Genomic DNA, 27567 nt, shown 5'->3' with positions numbered 1-27567 from the left:
CTGCATGGACTGATATTGTGCAACAACTCCTGAGTCATTCTTGCACCTTAGATATCTCTTTCCAAGGTAAAATTATTCTTTTTAGACTTGAATTCAATATGGCCCCCAAATGAACCATCCGTTGTGACGGATTCAGATACGATTTTTCCCCATTTATGAGCCATCCATGTCCTTGTAGACAGACTATTGTCTGTTGGAGATGGCTGAAGAGTAATTCCTGGGATTGTGCCAGGATTAAAAGATCGCTGAGGTATGGAAAAATTCTTATCCCCTGTTTACGGGGATAATCTGCCCTAACCACCATAATTTTTGGTAAATACCCATGGGGGCTGTCGCTAGCCCAAAGGGCAAAGCCTGGAACTGCAAATGTTGCTGGGGGATGGCCAACCTGAGGTAACACTGATGGGATCGTGCTATGGGCCCTTGTAGGTAAGCACCCTGTATATCCAAAGATACCATGTAATCTGCTGGTTCCATAGCCAAAACTATGGAACGTAACGTTTCCATGTGGAACCTTGGAACCCAAATGTATTTTATAACATTTTGAGATCGAGAATTGGTCCGAATGACCCATTTGGCTTCTGAATCAAAAATAGATTGGAGTAAAAACCCTGTCCCAGTTGTGTGTGGGGAACTGGAATAATTAGCCCAGACTGAAGCAATTTCTGAACTGCTTCTTGCAGGGCGTTGGCCTTCGACTCTATACGAGACGGGCTGGAGCAAAAAAACCTTTGAGGAGGCTGCCTCTTGAAAGGGAAAACATAACCGAGAAATACCACCTTCTGCACCCAAGCATTTGCAGTTGACTGATGCCATATGTGTGCAAAGTGAAGGAGTCGGCCCCCAACCCTGCAGTCCACCAGGCGGAGGTCCGCGCCCTCAGACTGATGTCTTCTGTTCTGGTTTGGAAGCTGGCCGTCTATTGGCCCCTTTCCCTTTTGCTCTGCCTTGCCATCGAAATGGCCGAAATTTTGAACCCCTAGGCTTAGGGTTATAACTAGCCGGAAACCTGACCTTCTTGGATTCAGCTTCTGATTCTAGAATATCTGTCAATTGTTTTCCAAACAGATTATCACCAGCGAAAGGCAGAGCTTCCAAAACGTTTTTTTATTTATTCTGCATCCGCTTTCCAAGTACGTAGCCAAATTGCTCTGCGAGCGGCTACCGTCAAGGCTGATGCTTTAGAAGCAATCGTACCTATATCAATTGCTGCTTTTTCCAAACAATGCGCAGCTTGTTTCATACGGCCTAGATGAGACTCCTGCTCCCTAGTAGAAGCAAAGAGGCCATTTCTCTAGTTCCTCCGCCCATTCTACCATTGCTTTCGCCATCCAGGCTGAAGCCATAGCTGGCCTTACAACAGCCCCTGAGAGAGAAAAAATATTTTTCAAGAAACCATCTACTCTTCTAACTGTGACATCATTCAGTGAGGTAGATGGCAAAGGTAAAATAGATTTACGCACAAGTCGCACGACATGTGCATCTACTCTAGGAGGAACTTCTCTTTTTGAACAGTCCGCAGCTGGAAAAGGAGAGTAAGATTCCCATTTTTTCCGGAATCTTATACTTTTTATTGGGCATAGCCCAAGGTCCTTCCATCATTTCCGTCAGATCTTCTGACTCTGGAAATTCAGACCTAACTGTTTTTGGACGTTTAAACATAGGTAGGTGCTTTAGATTTTGACACTGCTTTGGCTGATTCCTCCAGAGACAGAATAGCCTTTATGGCATCAATAAGCTCAGCTATATCTTCTGAGCTGAAACCCTCCAACGGATCATCGTATGGGGTATTTGAATACACTGTAGTCTGTAACATGGATGTATCTACCCTGGTTTTACCCTGGCTACTTGCTGGAACCAAACCATAAGGAGGGAGCTGCATGTATGGGTTAATAGTGTAACCTATTCCTGGGGGTGGAACTGCAGGTGCTAACTTGTTAGCTATTGTAGACAAGGTCTGTGCGACCGCACCCCTTCTTGCAGGGCGTTGCCCCTCATAAGTAAGATACTGGGCTATTCCATGCAAAAAAAACCTTTTTACCAGATAAGCATGTTAAGGGTGTAGAAGTCCCTGATAATCCTCGTCACTTTTGCCGCTCACCGACATGGTAAATAGTCCGTTTTTTTTTTACAAATACTACACTCTCTGTGACTGAAAATCACCTATATAGATATAGAAGTGATATCAATCTGACCACAACCCGTGCACCTGAATTTAGGTTCAGAAACAATACTGACAAACATATAAAAAGTCAGCAATCACACTAGCAGTCAGTCACATGTTAAAAATTGTCATATGAGAATATAATCAACCACAAAAATACTTTTCTAGTATGTAGAAGTACATTTACTGTATCTCTGTTTTTAAACAGCTATTACAACAAGTTTTTCAGACATAACATGCAGGAAACAACAGTACTGTACAGGCCTCATATGCATTGTGTACCAAAATTAACTATTCGTACTAACCAGTAGATATAATCTTAGTAATGTATAACCCTTACTTGGTAGAGTGGGATACAGGGAGACTCACCACACTTCCATGATCGATCAACACGCTCGAAAGACGCTGAGTGGATTCAGACGCTACTAGTGTACACTGCCGCTCCGGTAACTGATAACGGGCACAGACGCTCAGTGAACGATGAGTGTATGCAGACACTCCTGTCTGCGACCCGTTCTCGGCGGCAACTCTAGTGTACACAACCGCAGCGGCCTAAGCTGCGACCGAGTACCCTCGTGGTAGCGTCTGAGACGGAAGTGAGGTCATCAGTTCGTGGATGGGAGACGCACGGAAACTGGTCATGAACTGGGGGGAGGGGCGACCAGGAGAGCGTCTGACTCCCCCTGCTGACATAAACTCTAGGGATCGCGGCCTCACCTAGTCCTGGCGCCTATGATCCCTAAAGCATAGCGCTGTTGCACTTAAGAGTGGCGGCGCATCAACCACTGTTTGTAGTCTCCTCCAATACAGTGTGGCTCTGTCCGGAAACCCCTAGTAAGAGGAAACCGATATACTTACCTTCCCCCCATGCTCCGGCCACAGCCTGGTAACGTCTGCTGGACCTGCTAGAACATGCGTCACAGACGCCCGCCGAGACAGCACTGTACTGCGGAGGTAAGCGTTGTTGCGACCCGGTGGAGAGTTGCTGGAGCGACTCTTTCTAGCATGCGTTTAAGACGCTGTTAAGAAAGATCACTCAAAAACATAGTAAGACTATAAAAATAAAATAATAAAAGCTTAGGGCTGCCCTTAACAGCAGCCCTGTGACCATGGTCCGGCTCATGCCACACCAAACAAAAAACTGATTTGATTGAGTCAGTGGGCGGGATTATATGGAGGAGCCCCGATGCACCCTGGGAGGCCAGAAAGCTCGTGACTATTTGGTGTGTATCTAGAACAAAATATTAAGCTAAAGAAGCCGGGAAGGAGAACTGCATTTGCTGAGACAGAGTGATGCTGGGGAAACATAGGAGTGTGCAAATTGCTCTGTTGTGAACCTCCTGGTATTGTTTAAAAATTTGCTACATTTTTGTATTATGCATTTTAAACAATAGAAAGTTATTCCTCTAACTGTTTGACTATGTGGTTTATTTAACCCACGTTGAAGCACCAGGAAGATCAGGGAGAAGCCTAGTCAAACAAATCTAGTCTAGACTAGTCTGGCAGGGTGAAAAGGATTGGGTACGGAATCCCGGATGTCGGGAAGCCAGCGGTCACATGACCGACACCGGCATCCAGACATGAGAATGCCAAAAGGGAAAGGGATCATTATTTTACCCCTCCCCTGTCCCCTATCTTAACCCTAACCTGCCTGGGATGGCGGCTAGGGCTAAGTGTTGGGATTTCGGCGTCAGTCACAGGACCGCTGGCATCTCAACTACCAGGAAATGGGCATCTGCTAGAGCTATACCTGGACATGGACTTATTAGTATAATTTATTTTGTGTAGTGCTTCATAATATGTTAGAAGAATTTAAGGGTTAATAACAATAACCATTGTGATATTGTGTTAAACTAACTCTCCAGACATGGACATTTCAACTTTTTGCTATTTCAAAATGTGCTTTCTAGTTTTTCCAAATCAGTAAACAATATTTTTAGATATGTAACAGATAAAAAGTTTTGAAATCAATTCTATATTGTTCAGTAGATTAGCCTTAACATTGCTGACTGGAACACACATTTCATGACTATCTTTTGGTAATACCTGATGCAACTTATGTAATGTCTAAATTTCCTAGTATATCTTATTAATGATTGAGAATTAATTTACAACACACAATTGCTAAACTCTTCTGACAGGGCATCTGGGTATAATGAGAAGTTCCATGTAAACTGCAAAGAAAGGACACGAATATGCCTAGCAATGCACCAAAATTAGATTTTACTTTGCAGTGCAAGATTATTAGGATGAAAATCAAGGTGAATCGTGTCTTACACTGTTTACTGGAAAATAACTTTCTTTCTCTTACGTCCTAGACGATGCTGGGGTCCATATTAGTACCATGGGGGTATAGACGGGTCCACCAGGAGCCATGGGCACTTTAGGACTTTGATAGTGTGGGCTGGCTCCTCCCTCTATGCCCCTCCTACCAGACTCAGTTTAGAAAATGTGCCCGGTGGAGCCGGTCACAGCTAGGGGAGCTCCTAGAGCAGGGGTGGCCAACCAGTCAGAGACAGAGCCAAAAATCTTGTTAGGTACGTCAAAGAGCCGACATCAAACCGAAGGCACGTGTGCAAAAATGGGGAGTGACCTTATGCCTGCTAGGCCACACCCCATGGTATAAAATACAATGAAAATGCCAGATCCACATAAAATACATTTTAAAGCCAGAATCAACATAAAATACTTTGAAAAAGACACTTCACATAAAATAATTAAAAAATCCAGATCCACATAAAATATATTGAAAAAGCCATATTCACATAATACACTTCAGCTCCTCCATGTGTCACTCCAGCCAGCACCCTCCTGTGTCACTCCAGTCAGCTCCCCATTGCGTCTCTCCTGCAAGAATTCTCCTTTGTCACTCCAGCCAGCTCCCCACTGTGTCACTCCTGACAGCACCCTCCTGTATCACTTCAGTCAGCTCCCCCATTATGTCTCTCCTGCCAGGATCCTCCTGTGTCACTCCAGCCCACCTCATATGTCACTACAGCCCAGTATCTGGCTCCCCAGTTTTCAGTCGCCGTAGTGCTGCTGTGTGTCTGGTTGGAGTGCACCAGTTTCCAGGATCTGTTGTGGTCAGGTGACAGTGTCAGGAGCTACATTTGAATAAATAAAGAGCCGCATGCGGCTCAAGTGCCACAGGTTGGCCACGGCTGTCCTAGAGCTTTTCTAGTTTTATTATTATTACTATTATTATAAGATGTTAGGCACAGGGAGGCTGCTGCCAATAGCCTCCCTGCTTCGTGGGACTTAGGGGGGGGAAGTAGTGTCCAACCCTCTGAGGTTAATGGCCACTATCTCCGCTGACGGGACATTAAGCTCCTGGGGGGGGGAATGATAGTTAGCCCCCGAGGCAACCGCTCACTCCCGCAACATGCCGCCACCCCCTAACAGAACCAGAAGATTGCAGTGGTGAGTGTGTCACCGGCGACCCGACAAGAGGGGAACCGGTGTAAATGGCGGCATCAGGGTGGGAGCGCAGTACACAAGCTGCGCTCCGGAAGGCTCAGCTGTACTGCGGTGTGGTGCTGTGAGGGGCGCCCTGGGCCAGCGCAATACCCTTACACTGGTCACTGGTAGCTATCAGGGACTTTGTCTACTGCCAGCATAAGATTCCTCATGTCATGCCAGTATAATCTTATAAAGTGCAGGAAGACGCGCCATGTTTGGGGGAGGAGCTTCTCCTCGGAGCAGACCCAGCAGCTCACCAGCGCCATTTTCCTTTCTGCAGATCATCACTGAGAGACGCTGACAAGGAGTGCTGACCCTCCACACAACTCCAGTTATCATGTGCGGTACCAGGGGGTTGTAGAAGGGGAGGGGGGGGGGCAAGCGTTTAGTCAACAACTGTGTAATCTATTAAGGTTACACAGTCAGCGCCAGGCACAGATTCTGTGTGTGTGTATATATTCTCACATTACCATGTGCAGGGACTCTGTGTCTTGTGCGACAGAATATGTATCTTCTCCAGAGGAATCCATTCCATATACACAGGAATGTAATATTTTGTCTTAGCCTTCTGAATCCAAGCCCCAGTGGGTAGCTTCTATTAAGGGAATGATAGTCCAGATTTCTACTAGGATTGCGCATTATGAGACTGAATCACAGATTTTAAAACAATCTGTGGAGGTTTTGTTCTTTTCACCCTACCTCAAAATCCCCTTGTATAATAAAGGAACGTGCGCTTGCTTAGATTATGCAAGTCGACACAGACACAGACTCTGACACGGCAGACGGTGATGCGGACATGCAAGAGGGGTGCAACTCATAATTGAGGCCATTAGGGATGTGTTACACATTACTGACAAACCACCTGAGCAGGTAGAGGAGGCTTACTTTACAGACAATAAGAAAGCCTCCCTGACCTTCCCTGTGTCTAAAGAATTGAACGCATTATTTGAAAGTTCCTGGGAAAATCCAGAGAAAGAAATTCCAGATCCCAAAGAGGGTTCTTGTGGCTTTTCCTTTCCCTGAGGATGATAGGAAAAAGTGGGAAAACCCACCTATAGTAGACGCTTCTGTATCTAGACTGTCTAAAAAGGTGGTTTTACCTGTCCCTGGGTCTACCGCTTTGAAAGAACTGGCAGAACGCAAGATTGAAACTACGCTAAAATCCATATACACTGCTTCAGGAGTGGCGTTAAGGCCCACTATTGCCTGGGCATGGATTTCTAAAGCCATAGTAAAGTGGTCAGGCACATTACTAGAGGACTTAAGATTCTATGGATAGAAGTGACATTGAATTGTTTTAAGTATAAGGATTCTGCGAGTTTCATGGTGGAGGCCATGAAGGACCTGGGTCATCTGAATGCAAGGACATCTTCCATGGCTGTCTCAGCACGCAGGTGACTCTGGCTACGCCAATGGTCGGCAGACGCGGAATCCAGGAGTGTGGAAAACCTACCCTTCACAGGTCAGGCTTTATTTGGGGAAGCATTGGATGCGTGGATTTCCACGGCAACCGCTGGTAAGTCAACCTTTCTTTCCTCAGCCACTTTTCTACGACGCAGTCCTTTCAGACCGCAAAAGTTAGAAAGTCCAAACCTCCTATCACTTTCTTCAGAGGTGGTAGAGCAAAATCCAAAAACAGGAAGCTTGCCTCTGTTTCCTCAAAATCCTCAGCATGACTGTGGACCTCACTGCCTGCAGAACAGGCAGGTGGGAGTGAGACTCAGACGTTTCAGTCACGTCTGGGTGTCATCCGGCCTGGATCCCTGGGTACAGGATATTGTGTCCCAGGGTACAGACTGGAGTTTCAAGAGCTCTCACCTCACATATTCTTCAAATCAGGCTTGCCAGCTTTGCTGAAAGGGCTATCCTTCAGGAAGCCAATCAAAATTTGGAAAGGTCAGATGTCATTGTCCCAGTTCCACCTCATATGATAAACAAGGGTTATTATTCAAATCTATTTGTGGTACCGAAACCGGATGGTTCGGTCAGGCTAATTTTGAACCTGAAGTCGTTAAACCCTTATCTAAGGGACTTCAAATTCAACATGGAGTCTCTGAGAGCGGTGATCTCAGGGCTGGAGGAGGGAGAGTTTCTGGTATCTCTAGATATTCAAGGATGCGTACCTCCACATTCTGATTTGGCCGCCACACCAGGCTTATCTCAGATTTGCGCTGCTGGACTGTCACTATCAGTTCTAGGCACTGCCATTCGGCCTCTCCACAGCACCGTGGGTGTTCACCAAGGTAATGGCAGATATGATGATTCTCCTCCGCAAGCTGGGGATGACTATAATTCCGTATCTGGACGATCTGCTGATAAAGGCATCTTCCAGGGAGAGGTTGTTGCAGTCCATTGCTCTCACGACTCGAATGCTCAGGGAACACGGATGTATCCTGAACTTTCCAAAGTCACATCTGGAGCCGACAAGGAGATTGTCTTTCCTAGGGATGATCCTCGACATGGAAGTGCAGAGGGTAGTTCTACAGGTGGAAAAAGTGTTGGTGATACAAACTATGGTCCAGGATGTCTTGAGACCTGCCTGGGTATCGGTTCATCAGTGCATTCGCCTTCTGGGGAAGATGGTTGCCTTCTACGAGACTCTGCTGCACAAGTGGTCGGGATCTCACCTGCACATGCACCAGAGGATACGTCTGTCGCCGAAAGCCAGGATTTCACTGGTGGCTACAGCTTGTCGAGGGACGCAGGTTCGGGATTCAGAACTGAATCCTTCTAACCACGGATACAAATCTCAGAGGTTGGGGCGCAGTCACCCAAGGGGAAACATTCCAAGGAAGGTGGTCAAATCTGTAATCCATTCTTCTAATAAACATCATGGAACTAAGAGCCGTGTACAACAGTCCTCTACAAGTGGCACAACTTCTACAAGATCAGGCCATTCAAGTACAGTCGGATAATATAACGATGGTGGACTACATAAACCGACAGGGTGGAACGAAGAGCAGAGCTGCAATGTCAGAGGTGACAAGAATCCTACTCTGGGCAGAAAAGCACGCGGTGGCGCTGTCAGCAATCTTCATTCCGGGAGTGGACAACTGGGAAGCGGACTTCCTCAGCTGACACGATCTCCATCCAGAAGAGTGGGGTCTCCATCCGGAGGTGTTCACGGACGTAACAAGTCTTTGGGGTGTACCTCAAATAGACGTGTTGGGCTTACAGTCTCAACAAGAAGCTTCTGAGGTACTGTTCCAGGTCGAGAGACCTGCAAGCAGTGGAGGTGGACGCCCTGGTAACTCCGTGGGTGTTCAAGTCAGTGTACGTGTTACCTCCACTTTCACTCATCCCATGGATTCTAAAACTCCTAAAGAGAACAAGAGTTCAGGCAATCCTCATTGCTCCGGACTTGCCAAGAAGGACTTGGTACGCGGATCTTCTGGAGTTACTGCTGGAAGATCCAAAAAGCCTCTTCCTCTTCGAGAGGACCTTCTGCAACACTTAGCAAGACTTACTGCGGCTATGTTTGATGGCATGGAGGTTGAACGCCAGATCTTAGCTCGGAAGGGCATTCTGAACAAGGTTATTCCTACCCTGATACAGGCTAGGAAAGGAGTAATGTCTAAACATTACCAACGCATTTGGAAAAAGTATGTGTCTTGGTGTGAATCCAAGAAGTTTCCTTAGGTGGAGTTTCAACTTGGGCGGTTTCTCCTTTTCCTGCAAGCAGGTGTTGATATGGGCCTGCGTTTGGGATCCATTAAGGTCCAGATTTCAGCCTTGTCCATTTTCTTCCAGAAACAACTGGCTTACCTTCCTGATGTTCAGACATTCTTGAAAGGGTTTCTGCACATCCAGCCTCCCTTTGTGCCTCCTATGGCACCCTGTGATCTTAACGTGGTTTTGTAGTTCCTACACTTAGATTGGTTCGAGCCTCCACAGGAGGCTGAGGTCAAGTTTCTCACGTGGAAGGCTGTCACATCTAGGCGTATGTCTGAATTGGGGGCTTAGTCCAGCAAGAGCCCCTACTTAATATTTCATGAAGATAGAGCTGAGCTCAGGACACGTCAGCAGTTTCTTCCAAAGGTTGTGTCGGCTTTTCATATCAAGCAACCTATTGTGGTGGCAGTGGCTACTGACTCCTCAATTCTGTCCCTGGATGTTGTGAGGGCTTTGAAGATTTATGTGAAGAGAACTTCTCGTCACAGAAAATCGGACTCTGTTTGTCCTGTGGATGATCCCAAGAAACTTGGGTGTCCTGCTTATAAGCAGACGATCTCTCACTGGATCAGGTTCACTATCCAGCATGCGTATTCTACGGCAGGATTGCCATGTCCAAAATTTGTTAAGGCACACTCTACTCGTAAGGTGGGTTCTTCCTGGGCGGCTGCTCGGGGTGTCTTGGCTGTGCAACTTTGCCGAGCGGTTACTTGGACAGGGTAGAACACGTTTGCCAAGTTCTACAAGTTTGATACTTTGGCCACTGAGGACCTTAAGTTTGGTCATTCAGTTCTCCAGGAGCCTCCACGCTCAGTTATCCTGCTGTGGTTGTTTCAGTACTGCTTTGTTCTTGGTTTAGTACTGTTGTTACTTGGTTAAGTACTGATGTTCAGCCGTTGCTGAGTTTGCAAACTGGTTAGCTTGGTTTGCCTTGTATGTGTGAGCTGGTGTGAATCTCTCCACTATCTGTGTAAATTCCTTCTCTCAAAGTTATCCGTCTCCTCGGGTACAGTTTCTAGACCGGTAGGAAGGGCACAGAGGGAGGAGCCAGCCCACACTATCAAAGTCTTAAAGTGCCCATGGTTCCTGGTGGACCAGTCTATACCCCCATGGTAATAATATGGACCCCAGCATCTTCTACGGACTACGAAGCGCTGGGCGTGCGCCCAGCATCCTCTACGTAATTAAAATCCTATATTCTCGAACGCCCTAGAGGATGCTGGGGTCCACATTAGTACCATGGGGATGCACTAAAGCTCGCAGAACGGGAGGGAGAGCGCGTAGGCACCTGCAGAACTGATTGACCAAACTTAGGAAGAAACTGCTGACGTGTCCGGAGCTCAGCTCTATCTTCATGGAAGATCAAGTAGGAGCTCTTAGAAGACAAAGCACCGAACTCCGACACACGTCTAGCAGAAGCTAAGGCCAACAAAGTGACAGCCTCCCATGTGAGAAACTCGACTTCAACCTCCTGCAGAGGCTCGAACCGATCCGATTGGAGGAACTGTAACACCACGTTAAGATCCCAGGGTGTGGTATGTGGCACAAAGGGAGGCTGGATGTGCAGAACCCCTTTCAAGAAAGTCTGAACCTCAGGGAGGAAAGCCAGTTGTTTATGAAAGAAAATGGATATGGACGAAATCTGGACCTTTACGGATCCCAACCTCAGGCCCATATCCACACCTATTTGCAGGAAGAGGAGGAACCGTCCCAGTTGAAACTCCACCGTAGGAAACTTCATTGATTTACACAGAGAGACATTTTTTCCAAATGCGATGGTAATGTTTAGACGTTACTCCTTTCCTAGCCTGTATCAGGGTAGGAATAACCTTGTTCGGAATGCCCTTTCCGAGCTAATATCTGGCATTCAACTTCCATGCCGTCAAACATAGCCGCAGTAAGTCTTGATAAACGAACGGCCCCTGTTGGAGAAGGTCATCCCGAAGAGGAAGAAGCCTTGGATCTTCCAGCAGAAGACCCAGAAAATCTGCATACCAAGACATCTTGGCCAATCCGGAGCAATGAGGATTGCCTGAACTCTCGTTCTCCTTATGAGTTTTAGAACTCTTGGAATGAGTGGAAGTGGAGGAAACACGTACACAGATTGGAACACCCATGGAGACACCAGGGCCGTCCACTGCCATGGCTTGCGGGTCTCTTGACCTGGAACAATACCTCCGAAGCTTCTTGTTGAGACGGGAGGCCATCATGTCTATTTGAGGTACACTGCAAAGATCTGTCACCTCCGTGAACACCTCCGGGTGGAGGCCCCACTCTCCTGGATGGAGATCGTGTCTGCTGAGGAAGTCTGCTTCCCAGTTGTCTACTCCCAGAATAAAGATTGCTGACAGCGCCAACGCGTGTTCTTCTGTCCAGAGGATGATTATCGTTACCTCTGACATTGCAGCTCTGCTCTTCGTTACGCCCTGTCAGTTTATGTAGGCCACCGTCGTTACATTGTCTAACTGTACTTGAATGGCTCGATCTCGCAGAAGATGAGACGTTTGGAGAAGACCGTTGTAGACAGCTCTTAGTTCCAGAATGTGTATTGGAAGACTGGATTCCAGGCTTTACCACCTTCCTTGGAAGGTTTCCCCCTGAGTGACTGAGCCCCAGCCCCGAAGTCTTGCATCTGTGGTTAGAAGGATACAGTCCTAAATCCCGAACCTGCAGCCTTCCAGAAGGTGAGGTATTTGCAGCCACCAGAGGAGTGAAATCCTGGCTTTCAGTGACAGAAGGTGAGGTAATTGTAACCACCAGAGGAGCGAAATCCTGGCCCTCAGCGACAGACGAATTCTCTGGTGCATGTGGAGAAGAGATCCCGACCACTTGTCCAGAAGATCCAGTTGGAAGGTCTGAGCGTGGAACCTCCCGTACTGGAGAGCCTTGTAAGAGGCCACCATCTTTCCCAACAGGCGAATGCACTGATAAACCGACACCCGGGCTGGCTTCAGGACATCCCGGACCATAGTTTGTATCACCAACGCCTTTTCCTGCTGAAGAAACACATTCTGCACTTCTGTGTCCAGGATCATTCCCAGAAAGGACAACATCGAGGTTGGTTCCAAATGTGACTTTGGACGGTTCAGAATCCAACCATGACTCTTGAGGAGGCGTGTTGTGAGAACAGTGGACTGCAGCAGCTTCTCCTTGGACGATGCCTTTATCAGCAAATCATCCAGATATAGAATGATGTTCACCCCCTGTTTGCGGAGGAGAGTAATCATCTCTGCCATCACCTTGGTAAACACCCTTGGTGCTGTGGAGAGGCCGAATGGCAGGGCCTGGAACGGGAAATGACAGTCCAGCAATGCGAAACGGAGATAAGCCTGATGCAGCAACCATATCGGAATGTGGTGGTATGCATCCTTGATATCCAGGGATACCAGGAATTCCCGCTCTTCCAGACCTGATATCACCGACCTGAGAGACTCCATCTTGAACTTGAACTCCTTTAGAAAGGGGTTCAATGATTTTAGGTTCAGAATGGGCCTGACTGAACCATCCGGTTTCGGTACCACGAAAAGGTTCGAATAGTAACCTGTGGCCTGTGCAGGAGGAGGAACTGACACAATGACCTGTGCCTCCACAAGCTTTTGGACAGCTTCTTGTAGTACAGTGCTGTCTGCCAACAGAGCTGGCAAGCCTGATTTGAAAAAATGATGAGGAGGGAGACTTTGAAATTCCAATCTGTACCCTGGGATACAATATCTATCACCCAGGGATCCAGGCCGGACGATACCCAGACGTGACTGAAGTGTCTGAGTTTCGTTCCCACCGGCCCCACCTCCAGGCCGCACTGTCCACCATCATGCGGAGGACTTTGGCGTACCTGAAGCAGGCTTTTGTTCCTGGGAACCTGCAGCGGCAGGTTTCTTGGACTTAAATCTACCATCCCTAAAGATGGTATTGGACGGTCCTCAGGGAAAGGAAACGCCACCTATACCCTTTTAGGGACCTGGAATATTTTCTCACGGTTTTCCCATGCTTTCTCAAATATAGCAATCAATTCCTTTTAACGCAGGGAAGGTTAGCGAGGCTTTTTTATTTTCAGTGAAAAAGGCCTCCTCAACCTGCTCAGGTGTGGTATCATTAATATTCAACACATCCTTGATAGCCTCTATCATCAACTGCACCACCCATTGCAAGAGATGCGGACCCCCGTAACACATCCCCATCACCGTCTGTGGTGTCAGAATCGGTATACGTGTCGTCTTGTGTGACATGCACAAGCACAAGCGCACGCTTATGGGGGTATATAGCGGAGCATCCTGAGGTACTAGAAACCGGCCATACTGCCACAGAGCTCTGTAATACCTGAGTTGCAGATTCATTACTTGCAACCCTGTCAGAAATCTGAGAAATTCAAGATTTGATAGAGGAAAAGCACTCAGGCCCCCTTGCTGGTATCTGTGCTAAACCAGTGCTATTCTGATTACATGGAATGGGATCATCCTGGCAGGACAAATCCTCTGCAGCATATGACACTGTTTCGCTGCACATAGCTAAAGGAGACCACCAAACACTCCACACACACACACACACACACACACACACACACACACACACACACACACACACACACAGGTGAGGGCAGACAGTTTCCCCCCCAAGAATGGCAAGAGAGACAGAGATTGGAGCCAAACCACACACAGCACTTTTACCAACAGGCGACCCCTTGTCAGCACTGACTGTGTACCTAAACAGGACAGTATTACAGCCTCACACCCCACCCTTCCCCCTTTTACAACCCACTGGTACCGTTTACAGATAGCTGGAATTGCTGTGGAGGGACCTGATTCTCCTTCTCAGTACTGTGCAGGCAGGAAAAACGCGCTGAAACGCTGCTGGGTCCACTCTGAGGAGAAGCTCCGCCCATTTAATGGTACGGTCTTCCCGCTCTTCATGGATTATACTGGCCTGAGGAATTAGTGCTGGCTGAGATCCGGGGAACCCGACAGGCTTCTGGACCTGTGTAGGGTGTCGCGCTGGCTCAGGGCGACTCTCACAGCGCCACACTATGTACCACTGAGCCATCCTTGGAGCGCAGTTAATACTGCGCTCCTACCCTGTGCCGCCATCTTCACACTGACCCCCCGCTTGCTAGGCGGGTCGGTGTCTCACTCGCCACAGATTCCTCAGCTCTGCAAGGGGGTGGCGGCATGCTGCTGGGGTGAGCGGTTCACTGTGGTGGAGAACGATCAGACCTCTCTGGAGCTCAGTGTCCAGTCAGCGGAGATAGTGGCTCAGACCCCGCAGGGCGGACACTTCTCCCCCTCAGTCCCTCGCTGCAGGGAAGCTGTTGCCAGCAGCCTCCCTGTAAAATAATAAACTCTAAAAAAAAATTAACCAGGAAAACTCAGGAGAGCTCCCCTAGCTGTGAGCGGCTCCTCCGGGCACATTTTCTAAACAGAGTCTGGTAGGAGGGGCATAGAGGGAGGAGCTAACATTGACGCCAGAGTTTTGAGCAATAAAGTACTGTATATGAAAAATACAAAGCATATTAGAAATATCTTCTTTGTATTATTCTAATCATTTTTATATTCCAAACTCTATGACAGGTGAGGCAATGTTTCTACTGCCTGTTTTCCCCACATCTCTGATCAAATCTCACCAAATTTCCAGTAGTAGATACTGCTGTACCTTTGTATAATGCCCACATCAACACTTTGGCTCACATATTGTGTATAAATCTGTCTCTGGTACTAGCCAGTGCCTCCTGAGCCATTTACCTCACCACACGTCCCTGAATACGTATGCGCAAACTGCATAGCCAGCAATTCCATCAACAAGTAGGTAAACTTTACCTACATGAGAAAATACCATTACAGCCCAGTCACAGCAATTTATTCGTAAGTGGAGATGCATTTGCATGGTTCCAGAGTATATGCCACCCAAAAACATACAATATACATGGCAAAAGAACCTGCATTCAACTGTGCCCCAGCCCCTCTGCCTCATACTACGCATAAGTCCTGGGGAGTGATTAGGAACATTCTCTGGTCGTGGGGTGCTACAGTTGGAGTGTATGAGTAGCCTGTTTTTATGCCCCAGAGATCTCCGTATAATTGACAACGGTTCCTAAAGTCCACTGCCCATTATGCCAAAAACGGGAGTGTAATACCTACCGGTAAATTCCTTTCTTGTAGACCATATGGGATACTGGGGTTTACGTAACACGATGGGATATAGAAGGGGTCCAAAGGAGCCGGTGCACTTTAAATTTCTTCAACTGGGTGTGATGGCTCCTCCCCTCTATGCCCCCTCCCACAGGCAGTTCTAAGTAAAATAATGCCGAAGGAGAAAGGAAATACTTGAGAGAAGGAACATCATAACGAGTGGTGAGATTCACACACCTGTACACCATAGCATAAAACAACCAGCAACGGCTGGAGCAAAACAGCAACAGCTCAACAGGTAACTTTTGGAAAATAAAAAACCTGCAGAGTAGTTAACGCACTGAGGCGGGCATCCAGTATCCCTTCTGGATTATGAGAAAGGGATTTTCCGGTAGGTATTAAAATCACATTTTCTCTGGCATCCATAAGGGATACTGGGGTTTACTTAATATGATGGGGACACCCAACGCATCATGAACGGGCGGGAACGTGCGGAGACGCCTGCAGTACCGCCTGCCCAAACTGGGTATCCTCTTTGGCCAGGGTATCAAACTTGTAGTAATTCACAAAAGAGTTCTTCCCCAACCAGGTAGCAGCTTGGCATAGTTGCAGCGCCGAGACTCCACGGGCAGCCCCCCAGGAAGATGTCACTGATCTTGTAGAGTGGGCCTTCAGAGACTGTGGAACAGGTAAGGATGCCGACACATAGGCCTGTTGGATAGTCAACCTAATCCAATGAGCAATGGACTGCTTAGAAGCAGGGCAACCCTTCCACTAAGCATCATATAGTACAAACAAAGAATCAGTCTTTCTGATCCGAGCCATTTTCCGGACATAGATCTTGAAGGCTCTCACAGCATCTAACGACTCCGGAGGAGCAGATGTACCAAAACTTGATAGGACTACAATCGGTTGATTCAAGTGGAATGCAGAGACAACCTTCGGCAGGAACTGCTGTCTAGTCCTGAGCTCAGCTCTGTCCTCGTAAAAGACCAAGGGGTAAATTTACTAAGATGGGAGTTCTATTTAGGATGGGATGTTGCCTATAGCAACCAATCAGATTCCAGGAATTATCTTCTAGAAGGTGCTAGATAAATGAGAAGAATGTGATTGGTTGCTATGGGCAACATCCCATCTTAAATAGAACTTCCATTTAAGTAAATTTAACCCCAAGTAGGGACTACTAAACAATAAGGCCCCCAATTCTGAGACAGGCCTAGCAGAAGCCAGGGTCAGCAACATCACAGTCTTCCAAGTGAGGTACTTGCCTTCTACCTTCGTCAAAGCTTCAAACCAGGAGGACTGCAGAAAATCCAACACCACAGGTTGTATGTGGAGAACTCCCTGCAAGAAGGTCTGAACTTCTGGCAACACTGTCAAAATCTTCTGGAAGAAAATTGAGAGAGCTGAAATCTGGACCTTAAGGGAACCCAGACGTAAGCCTTTATCCATACCAGCCTGCAGGAAACGTAAGAGACGTCCTAAGTGGAACTCTGCAGGTGGATATGTGCATTCCTCGCACCAGGAGACCTATCTCCTCCAGATATAATGATAGTGTTTTGACGTTACAGGTTTTCTGGCCTGAATCATGGTTGCAAGAACCTTCTTGGAAAGGCCTTTGCGAGCTAGGATGTTCTGCTCAATTTCCAAGCCGTCAAACGAAGTCGCCGTAAGTCCGGGTAGACGAATGGGCCCTGTTGCAGAAGATCTTTTCTCAGTGGCAAAGGCCAAGGTTCTGTCACGGACATGTCCAGAAGATCTGTGTACCACACCCTCCGAGGCCATTCTGGGGCAACCAGAATTGCCTGGACTCCCTGATTCCTGATTCATTTGAGCGCCCTCGGGAGCAACGGAATCAGATGAAACAGGTAGACCAACCAATAAGGCCAAGGAGACGTCAGTGCGTCTATTGCTTGAGGGTCCCTGGTTCTTGAGCAATACCAGGGAAGCTTCCTGTTGAGTCGAGAAGCCATCAAGTCTATCTGTGGGCAGCCCCACAAGTCGATAATCTGTTGAAACACCAGGTGGTAGATACTCCACTCTACTGGGTGGAGATCGTGGCGACTGAGGAAGTCTGCTTCCCAGTTGTCCACCCCCGGAATGAAGATCACGGACATTGCTCCTGTGTTTCGTTCTGCCCAGACGAGAATTTTCAACACCTCTCGCACGCAGGGTCTGCTTTTTGTCCCTCCTTGTCGATTTATGTAAGCCAATGCCGTGGCGTTGTCCGACTGAACCTGGATCGACCGATCCCTGAGCAGAGGAGAGGCCTGAAGCAGAGCACTGTAGATCACCCAAAGTTCTAGAATGTTGATTAGAAGAAGGGCTTCGTGGGTTGACCATCTGCCATAGAACTGAGCCCCTTGGGTGACAGCTCCCCATCCTCTCAGGTTTGCATCTGTCGTGAGGAGGATCCAATCCTGAATCCCAAAACTGCGACCTTCCAGTAGGTTAGAGGACTGCAACCACCATAGGAGGGAGATCCTGGCCTGAGGTGACAGACAAATTATCTGGTGCATCTGAAGATGTGATCCGGACCACTTGCTCAGGAGATCCAATTGAAACGTTCTGGCATGGAACCTTCCATATTGAATGGCTTCGTAGGAGGCTACCATCTTTCCAACAACTTTATGCAAAGATGAATGGATATCTGAGGAGGCCGTAGGACTAGTCGCACCATCTCCTGAAGTGTTCTTGCTTTGTCCTCTGGGAGGAACACTTTCAGGGCCACAGTATCCAGCCATATTACCAGGAACAGGAGCCGCTGAGTTTGCTCCCATTGGGACTTCTGTAAATTGAGGCTCCACCTATGGTGTGACAGAAGTTGGATAGTGCGTTCTATACGAAGCTATAAAAGTTCCCTGGCTCTTGCCTTTATCAATAGATCGTCCAGATAAGGGACAATATTGACCGCTTGGACCTGGAGCTGGAACATCATCTCCGCCATCACCTTGGTGATTACCCTCGGAGCTGTGGACAGGCCGTAGGGTAGCGCCTGGAACTGGTAGTGATCGTTCAGCAGGGCAAACCGCAGGGAAGCCTGGTGAGGCAGCCAAATTGGGATATGGAGATAAGCATCCTTTATATCCAGAGAGACCATGAACTCCAGTTCCTCCAGGCTCGAAATCACTGCTCTCAAGGAGCTGTCCCAGATGCGGCTGAAGTGACGCAGACGAGTTCCCTCCTCGAGATCCCCTCGGGGTGGGGAGGCACAGTCATGCTGAGACTTTTGTGGAAGTTGCTAATTATATATATATATATATATATATATATATATCCTTGGAAAGTCCTGCACTCTCATCAATATATGGTAACGACGGCGGGTGCTCCTAATGACCAAAGAGGCCACCAATATACCGCAACTACCACCTGGGTGGAAGGTGCACTCACGCCCAGAGATCAGTCTCTGAATTCACTTGTAAATTCAATATAATTTTATTCAGGTTCACTGTTGATGCCGTTTTTCATCGACGTTTCGGTCCATGTGAGGACCTTTATCAAGATTGGCACTTAAAACACCTATACAATCAGAAACAATTAAAATTAATATGTATAAGAACCCAGATTATTCAACACCAGCACCACCAGTGCCTCCCAGGCCCTATAGACTGTCACCAAACAGCAAAATCGTGCTTTAAAAAATATCTCAATCCATGTGTGATTTAGAGACGCCTCCACCCTTAGATATCACCTTACACTGAGTAAATATTCTTTCTCAACAAGTAGTTACCTGGACAACATACCAGATCACACTGATGTACTAGATGGCTTTTTCAACATAGTAAAAATGCTGCAAGAAATAATAACCTATTAGATAAATTACAAATAACTAAATGGTATAAGGCAAACACCTAAGGCCACCCATTGAAAATCATACCTAGTCATTTATAGGAACAGCACATGGCAGCTGAAGGCTCAAAGCATATTTCAAACACTAAATCTGTAATTAAAAGGCAAAAAAGAAATGATCACAAACCATAGTCCTATGTCAGAGAGTAGCTGCAGGAGAACCATACTCACTGTTCAAGTGTCCAGAGCCAAATGAGAGCTGCATGTAGTTCAGCCTCAGCTGACAGCTATTTAAGGATCAACCACAGGAAGTGCCAATTAGAAAAATTAACATAGACTAAACCACGCTTCAAAAGATTGCTGCTCAGAGATCACAACCAGACCCACTGAGTAAATGCTACAAAGCCTACAAGACAGGCTAATGATGTATCGCTAGGATAAGCGACTTAAATATGGGAAAATTTTGTAGTTTAACGTGGCAAAAGCCGGAGACGTGTCTTTTGCGTTCCACCGGCAGGAAGTCCCTGCGTTCCACTCAGCGGAAGTACCGCTACTCTGCGTTCCACCGGCGGGAAGTCCCTGCGTTCCACTCGAAGGAGAAGCCGTTGCTCGGCTCACCAACGGACTACATACTCATAGAAAAAATGTGTAACTAGATGAGGGGTGCTCACAGATGGCGAACATCCACCCGGGTTAGAAGTTCAATAATCCAGTCCGCACATAACTTGAGAGAACGTGGGGATCACAACTACTATCCGCTTAGCCGGAAGTGACATCATACACTATACTGGGCTAGCCCATGTGGAGGCTGTCAATCACCAGAAACGTCACGTATATGTCAATAAGAAAATAGGATAATAAGAGGGCCCCAGATCCAATGACCACACTCACCCAATACATCTAAACCGACATACATCTAGTCAATAGAACATATTGAATACTACATTAGTATAATATTATAGCAAAAAAGTTTTAGTGATAATAGGTGGTCAAGGGTACAGGGGGTGGTGCGATCATTGGATTCAATGAGCCCTCATGACATGTCAAGGACCTGGGATGGCTCCGGGAAACATAAAAAACATATAAAACATAAGCAAAGACACATAAATAGATGCCCTTACTTTCTTAATCACTATACATAGAAAAAACATACATAAAAAACATAAAACATAAAACAAAAAACACAAGTTCAGACCCACTCCTTATATGATAATCATATCAGAATGCCCTTCGTCCTCAAAACACAAGACATCTTCAATAGAATCCAACATCCGAAAAGGAATTGGACTCTAAAGAAAAATGTTAAGGGGGTTGGCCTCATTGAGGCCCCTTGGAGACACCGTGTTGAGTTTGTGTATCCAAAAACTTTCCCTCTGTTTGAGCAATAGGGTACGATCACCTCCACTTGTGGGTGGAGGTACCCAATCGATAAGCTGGCACTTCAGGGCAGATACTTGGTGTCTAACTGACACGAAATGTCGTGCTACGGGTTTATCAGAAGAACCCACATTAAGGGCCGTATGTATAGATGACCGATGGTTGGCCATCCGGTCGCGAAAAGGACGCGTCGTCAATCCGACATAACATAACCCACATGGGCATTTTAGAAGATAAATAACGTGGTCCAATCGACAGTGTAGATGATACCTGATAAATATTTTTTTCCCTGTGTGGGGATGATACAAAAAGGAACCAGTGATCATAGATCTGCACGTAGTGCAACCCCCGCAGGAAAAGCTGCCAGGTTTGGCCTGCATAAGCTGGATGTGGGACTTGTTCTGTTCGGGGAATGTCGTGGGTCTCATTAACAATTGTTTTAGGTTAGCCCCTCGTTTATATGCAACCATGAGAGCTGGTGTTTTTAGGAACGGCAAATTGCTGTCAGTGGCTATTATTGGCCAATGTTTCCGTAGGGCTTTTCTAGTGGCATTTGTAGAACTATCAAACTGAGTGGAACAGATCATACGATTATTGCGAGTAGCATTTCTAACCTGTTGTCCGTTAAAAATGCTATTCGCTTTATTGAGGCAACGTGTAAGAATACCTCTAGAGTACCCTCGCTCAAGAAAGCGAGAAGTAATTTCAGTACATTGCTGGTCTTTGAGTGTTGGGTTGGAATTGATCCTAATAGCTCTGAGATACTGGGATATGGGCAATCCCTCTTTAAGAGCTGGGGGATGGTGGCTATTTGCGTGCAGCGTCAGATTGCGATCCGTAGGTTTACGGTACATGGAGGTGTCCAGTCGATCACCAGTTCTGGTGATGCTGACATCCAGGAAATTGATATTAGTGGCAGATACAGAGTATGTGAACTTGATGGGACTATCTAATGCATTCAATTGGTTCACCATATCAAGAAATTCAGACTCTGTGCCTTCCCAAAGCAAAAAGACGTCATCGATGAACCGTTTAAAGAAAGCAATCTTGTGCCCATATCTAGGCAGCAAATGAGTATTTTCATAATGCGCCATGAACAAATTTGCGTAAGCGGGGGCCAAATTAGACCCCATTCGCATCGAATTTGGCCCCCGCTTACGCAAATTTGTTCATGGCGCATTATGAAAATACTCATTTGCTGCCTAGATATGGGCACAAGATTGCTTTCTTTAAACGGTTCATCGATGACGTCTTTTTGCTTTGGGAAGGCACAGAGTCTGAATTTCTTGATATGGTGAACCAATTGAATGCATTAGATAGTCCCATCAAGTTCACATACTCTGTATCTGCCACTAATATCAATTTCCTGGATGTCAGCATCACCAGAACTGGTGATCGACTGGACACCTCCATGTACCGTAAACCTACGGATCGCAATCTGACGCTGCACGCAAATAGCCACCATCCCCCAGCTCTTAAAGAGGGATTGCCCATATCCCAGTATCTCAGAGCTATTAGGATCAATTCCAACCCAACACTCAAAGACCAGCAATGTACTGAAATTACTTCTCGCTTTCTTGAGCGAGGGTACTCTAGAGGTATTCTTACACGTTGCCTCAATAAAGCGAATAGCATTTTTAACGGACAACAGGTTAGAAATGCTACTCGCAATAATCGTATGATCTGTTCCACTCAGTTTGATAGTTCTACAAATGCCACTAGAAAAGCCCTACGGAAACATTGGCCAATAATAGCCACTGACAGCAATTTGCCGTTCCTAAAAACACCAGCTCCCATGGTTGCATATAAACGAGGGGCTAACCTAAAACAATTGTTAATGAGACCCACGACATTCCCCGAACAGAACAAGTCCCACATCCAGCTTATGCAGGCCAAACCTGGCAGCTTTTCCTGCGGGGGGTGCACTACGTGCAGATCTATGATCACTGGTTCCTTTTTGTATCATCCCCACACAGGGAAAAAAATATTTATCAGGTATCATCTACACTGTCGATTGGACCACGTTATTTATCTTCTAAAATGCCCATGTGGGTTATGTTATGTCGGATTGACGACGCGTCCTTTTCGCGACCGGATGGCCAACCATCGGTCATCTATACATACGGCCCTTAATGTGGGTTCTTCTGATAAACCCGTAGCACGACATTTCGTGTCAGTTAGACACCAAGTATCTGCCCTGAAGTGCCAGCTTATCGATTGGGTACCTCCACCCACAAGTGGAGGTGATCGTACCCTATTGCTCAAACAGAGGGAAAGTTTTTGGATACACAAACTCAACACGGTGTCTCCAAGGGGCCTCAATGAGGCCAACCCCCTTAACATTTTTCTTTAGAGTCCAATTCCTTTTCGGATGTTGGATTCTATTGAAGATGTCTTGTGTTTTGAGGACGAAGGGCATTCTGATATGATTATCATATAAGGAGTGGGTCTGAACTTGTGTTTTTTGTTTTATGTTTTATGTTTTTTATGTATGTTTTTTCTATGTATAGTGATTAAGAAAGTAAGGGCATCTATTTATGTGTCTTTGCTTATGTTTTATATGTTTTTTATGTTTCCCGGAGCCATCCCAGGTCCTTGACATGTCATGAGGGCTCATTGAATCCAATGATCGCACCACCCCCTGTACCCTTGACCACCTATTATCACTAAAACTTTTTTGCTATAATATTATACTAATGTAGTATTCAATATGTTCTATTGACTAGATGTATGTCGGTTTAGATGTATTGGGTGAGTGTGGTCATTGGATCTGGGGCCCTCTTATTATCCTATTTTCTTATTGACATATACGTGACGTTTCTGGTGATTGACAGCCTCCACATGGGCTAGCCCAGTATAGTGTATGATGTCACTTCCGGCTAAGCGGATAGTAGTTGTGATCCCCACGTTCTCTCAAATTATGTGCGGACTGGATTATTGAACTTCTAACCCGGGTGGATGTTCGCCATCTGTGAGCACCCCTCATCTAGTTACACATTTTTTCTATGAGTATGTAGTCCGTTGGTGAGCCGAGCAACGGCTTCTCCTTCGAGTGGAACGCAGGGACTTCCCGCCGGTGGAACGCAGAGTAGCGGTACTTCCGCTGAGTGGAACGCAGGGACTTCCTGCCGGTGGAACGCAAAAGACACGTCTCCGGCTTTTGCCACGTTAAACTACAAAATTTTCCCATATTTAAGTCGCTTATCCTAGCGATACATCATTAGCCTGTCTTGTAGGCTTTGTAGCATTTACTCAGTGGGTCTGGTTGTGATCTCTGAGCAGCAATCTTTTGAAGCGTGGTTTAGTCTATGTTAATTTTTCTAATTGGCACTTCCTGTGGTTGATCCTTAAATAGCTGTCAGCTGAGGCTGAACTACATGCAGCTCTCATTTGGCTCTGGACACTTGAACAGTGAGTATGGTTCTCCTGCAGCTACTCTCTGACATAGGACTATGGTTTGTGATCATTTCTTTTTTGCCTTTTAATTACAGATTTAGTGTTTGAAATATGCTTTGAGCCTTCAGCTGCCATGTGCTGTTCCTATAAATGACTAGGTATGATTTTCAATGGGTGGCCTTAGGTGTTTGCCTTATACCATTTAGTTATTTGTAATTTATCTAATAGGTTATCATTTCTTGCAGCATTTTTACTATGTTGAAAAAGCCATCTAGTACATCAGTGTGATCTGGTATGTTGTCCAGGTAACTACTTGTTGAGAAAGAATATTTACTCAGTGTAAGGTGATATCTAAGGGTGGAGGCGTCTCTAAATCACACATGGATTGAGATATTTTTTAAAGCACGATTTTGCTGTTTGGTGACAGTCTATAGGGCCTGGGAGGCACTGGTGGTGCTGGTGTTGAATAATCTGGGTTCTTATACATATTAATTTTAATTGTTTCTGATTGTATAGGTGTTTTAAGTGCCAATCTTGATAAAGGTCCTCACATGGACCGAAACGTCGATGAAAAACGGCATCAACAGTGAACCTGAATAAAATTATATTGAATTTACAAGTGAATTCAGAGACTGATCTCTGGGCGTGAGTGCACCTTCCACCCAGGTGGTAGTTGGTGTGTATATATATATATATATATATATATATTTTTTTTTTTTAAATACACACACATACATATATGTCTCCCTGACTTCCCGGTCTGACTAACAACCTGTGGCGCCTGATGACGGGGCTTTCAGCTCCAGCGTCGGCGCGACTGAGGGCAGCGCGTTTGGAGTTGCTATGGGCAACCGAAATCGCCTTGCTGGGGAGGCCTGTCCTAACGGACACCAATTAGAATAAATGTGAAAAGTTTATGTCCCGCCTCCACTCCCATTCACTTCTCTATAGGCTCCGTTAGCTGTCAATCAGAACCACATTTAATTCACATAGATACTAGCCACAGCAGGGTATTTTGGGAAAACCAATTAATTAAATTATATATGGCTTAACTTTAGGTTTATGGTAATTTTCACTAGTTGTAAAATAATTATATACTTGCATTGCTATAGGGGATTTATAAAGATCCCCTTTTTTACTTCATAATACTAGTTATTCACAGTCATTTAAACACTAATTAGTATCATTGAAGGAAGTGAGGTCATCAAAGTTCCTCCTATATAAACATGCACTTAGCCTCCATGCTTCATTGCATGATCACTGGCTCACTGCTGATCACTATTTGGAAGGTAAGGAAAACTTGTCTTTATGACATTCTACACCAGGCTCTATTTAGCTTAAGTTGATGCTGGATTTCTTTTTACACAAATATGTATTCATACTTTGCTAAATTGCTGAGATATATTTTTATTTTTAAGCCTTCATGCTGGGCTGTGCAATCTTATACTCCTAGCACAGCTTCCTTTCATTGTCCACCTGTTGGTAATTAAGTGGTGGTTTCTTTAGAGTTTTTGCTGTCTGTTTCCATATATCCCTGGGTCAATTGGTTTTAATTAGTGTGATTATACACGTGTTCTCAGATTGGGACTTAGTTAACATAGGTCCTAACTGTTGTTATACAATTAAGTCCTCTAGGTATCATATCCATAAGATACCATAAGGACTCTGTATAGATTTCTGCATTTTTCACCTGTATTGTGACTTCTGAGGTATGTTATGATTAATGTATTTTGTGCTTGTGGAATCTTAATGTTAATAGATTAATTACAATAGTGAATAGAGTCTTCATTGATAAGATGCAGATTCATCAGCACATGTGCTTCATATATAAGTAATTTATTTTTTTACTTCTAGTCTAAAAAGACAGAAAAATTAGACTAGAGGTAATACACGCCCATTTTTATTTTTTAAATGACGGTTAAGGTCTATGACGTATGGAAAGATTAATAGTAATCTCCTAGAACATATCTTTATGGTCTGACTAGTCCTCACATTTCAGATGTGAAGGTGTTTATATACTAGTGATTCTTGAAATGAGTGGTATCTGAGTTTAGGCCCTCCCTTTATGTATACCTTTCACCATGATAAGGTGAGACTAACAAATGATAATTAACTCATTAGGTCCTCCATGTGTGCATGAAGTTGCTGATTCCTCTTTTTTTCATATGAATGCTTCCCTTTTGAGCTCTTCGTAATCTGAGTTACCAGATTCACGAGGTATGTTGTACATTATTCAACCTCTACGGTTTAATTGAATTTAGATAATAGATCCCTTCAAGAACTTGTTATATTCCCAATTAGGCTGACTTTATGCCCTTATTTCACGCCTCATTGATGTTTGGAAGCCCACGTATGAACCTATTCGGCCAATGATCTAGGCCCATCACTCTCTTGGATAGACATTATTATCTAAGGTATGTCTAACATAAAATCTTTTTCGGTCTACCATATTTATGAATAACATCTTAAAGTCTCTTCTAATTATGTGAGATTATCAACTGCTCATTCCATGTTTTCGTTTTTTCCCTTGTCTTGCCCGTTTTTGTTGTTTTTTCGGACTGTTCTTTTGGATTGTTTGTACATTTTTTTTATGTATTTTCATGTATTCATATATTTTATTGAATGGTTGTTCTATAATTTCTAGACGCACCCCTGATGAAGTCCAGTTCCTAGACGAAACGTGTTGGGTTACTGTATTTCTTGTTGATGTTATCTCCGAATATTTAATGAGGAAGAATAAGGATACAACAGAAAGGTTGCCTTCTTTCCTCCACATCCCATTGATGGATTTCTGTAGGAGAAACTACATCATAATGTACATGTAATAATGATGGATAAACTTCATGTTTCTGTATAATTGTTTTAATAAATTTTTATGAAAAGTACAGTCCGTTATGTGTTTTAAAAACCTGTATAAATATTGATTGTAAATCCTGTTAAGCAATAGTCTTTGTATAAGGGTATTTGTAAACCCCTGGGGCGCCATTTTTCCTCTTTTTCTATACTCTATTTTCTTTGCTCAGTTCCTCCTAACGAGGAACTCAGAGGAAGCAATCAGCCCATCCTAGAGATAGCTATACCTAATCGCCTATTTTGAAACCAATTAGCGCAGGAGAGTGTTTGTGGAGTATATATATATATATATATATATAAATAAAATATACATACACTATAAATTGTTAATAAGGAGCGCACATATACTATTCAGAATTTCACAATTTTATTAAAAATATGTTAATACGAATCTAGACAGCTAGCAACATTATTAAGTATAATATTCACATTGGATACATATAGAGATACATTTGAATCATGTTTGTAACACACTTTGCAACATGAATATGCACAATACCTGTTGTGTGTGTGAGTTCCGCTGAGATCTTAATTCAAACACTGCTGAATGTATATTAAGACCATACAAACGTATCTCTATATGTATCCACTGCGAATATTATACTGAATAATGTTACTAGCGGTCTAGATTGATATTAACATATTTTTAATAAAATTGTGAATTTTTTTTAATAACAGTATATGTGCGCCCCTTATTAACAATATATAGTGTATGTATACTATAATATTAATATAAAT

General features: G+C 45.1%; 1 protein-coding gene and 2 long non-coding RNA genes across 5 annotated transcripts in view; 1 reads left to right on the top strand and 2 right to left on the bottom strand.

The window, feature by feature from the left end:
* PFKL (phosphofructokinase, liver type) overlaps positions 1 to 27567 on the bottom strand; it is an 800878-nt gene that overhangs the window by 296696 nt on the left and 476615 nt on the right. The gene's annotated exons all lie outside the window — the stretch shown is intronic.
* LOC134943575 (uncharacterized) lies at positions 18800 to 19354 on the bottom strand. Its single transcript, XR_010181620.1, has 3 exons — positions 19292 to 19354; positions 19145 to 19204; positions 18800 to 18933 (listed from the first exon to the last, which is right to left on the bottom strand). It is a non-coding gene; the product is annotated as an uncharacterized LOC134943575 (long non-coding RNA).
* LOC134943574 (uncharacterized) lies at positions 24072 to 27098 on the top strand. 3 transcript variants are annotated; one of them, XR_010181618.1, is made up of 6 exons: positions 24072 to 24134; positions 24222 to 24281; positions 24493 to 24621; positions 26098 to 26193; positions 26278 to 26390; positions 26621 to 27098. It is a non-coding gene; the product is annotated as an uncharacterized LOC134943574 (long non-coding RNA). The 3 variants fall into 3 exon arrangements; XR_010181617.1 differs by having other exon boundaries at positions 24493 to 24652; XR_010181619.1 differs by lacking the exons at positions 24072 to 24134; positions 24222 to 24281; positions 24493 to 24621 and adding an exon at positions 25234 to 25265.

The sequence above is a fragment of the Pseudophryne corroboree genome, chromosome 7, assembly GCF_028390025.1.
Source record: "Pseudophryne corroboree isolate aPseCor3 chromosome 7, aPseCor3.hap2, whole genome shotgun sequence".
NCBI classification, from domain to species: domain Eukaryota; kingdom Metazoa; phylum Chordata; class Amphibia; order Anura; family Myobatrachidae; genus Pseudophryne; species Pseudophryne corroboree.
Note: the sequence above shows the minus strand (reverse complement) of the source record. Positions and strands in the feature narration are given on the sequence as shown.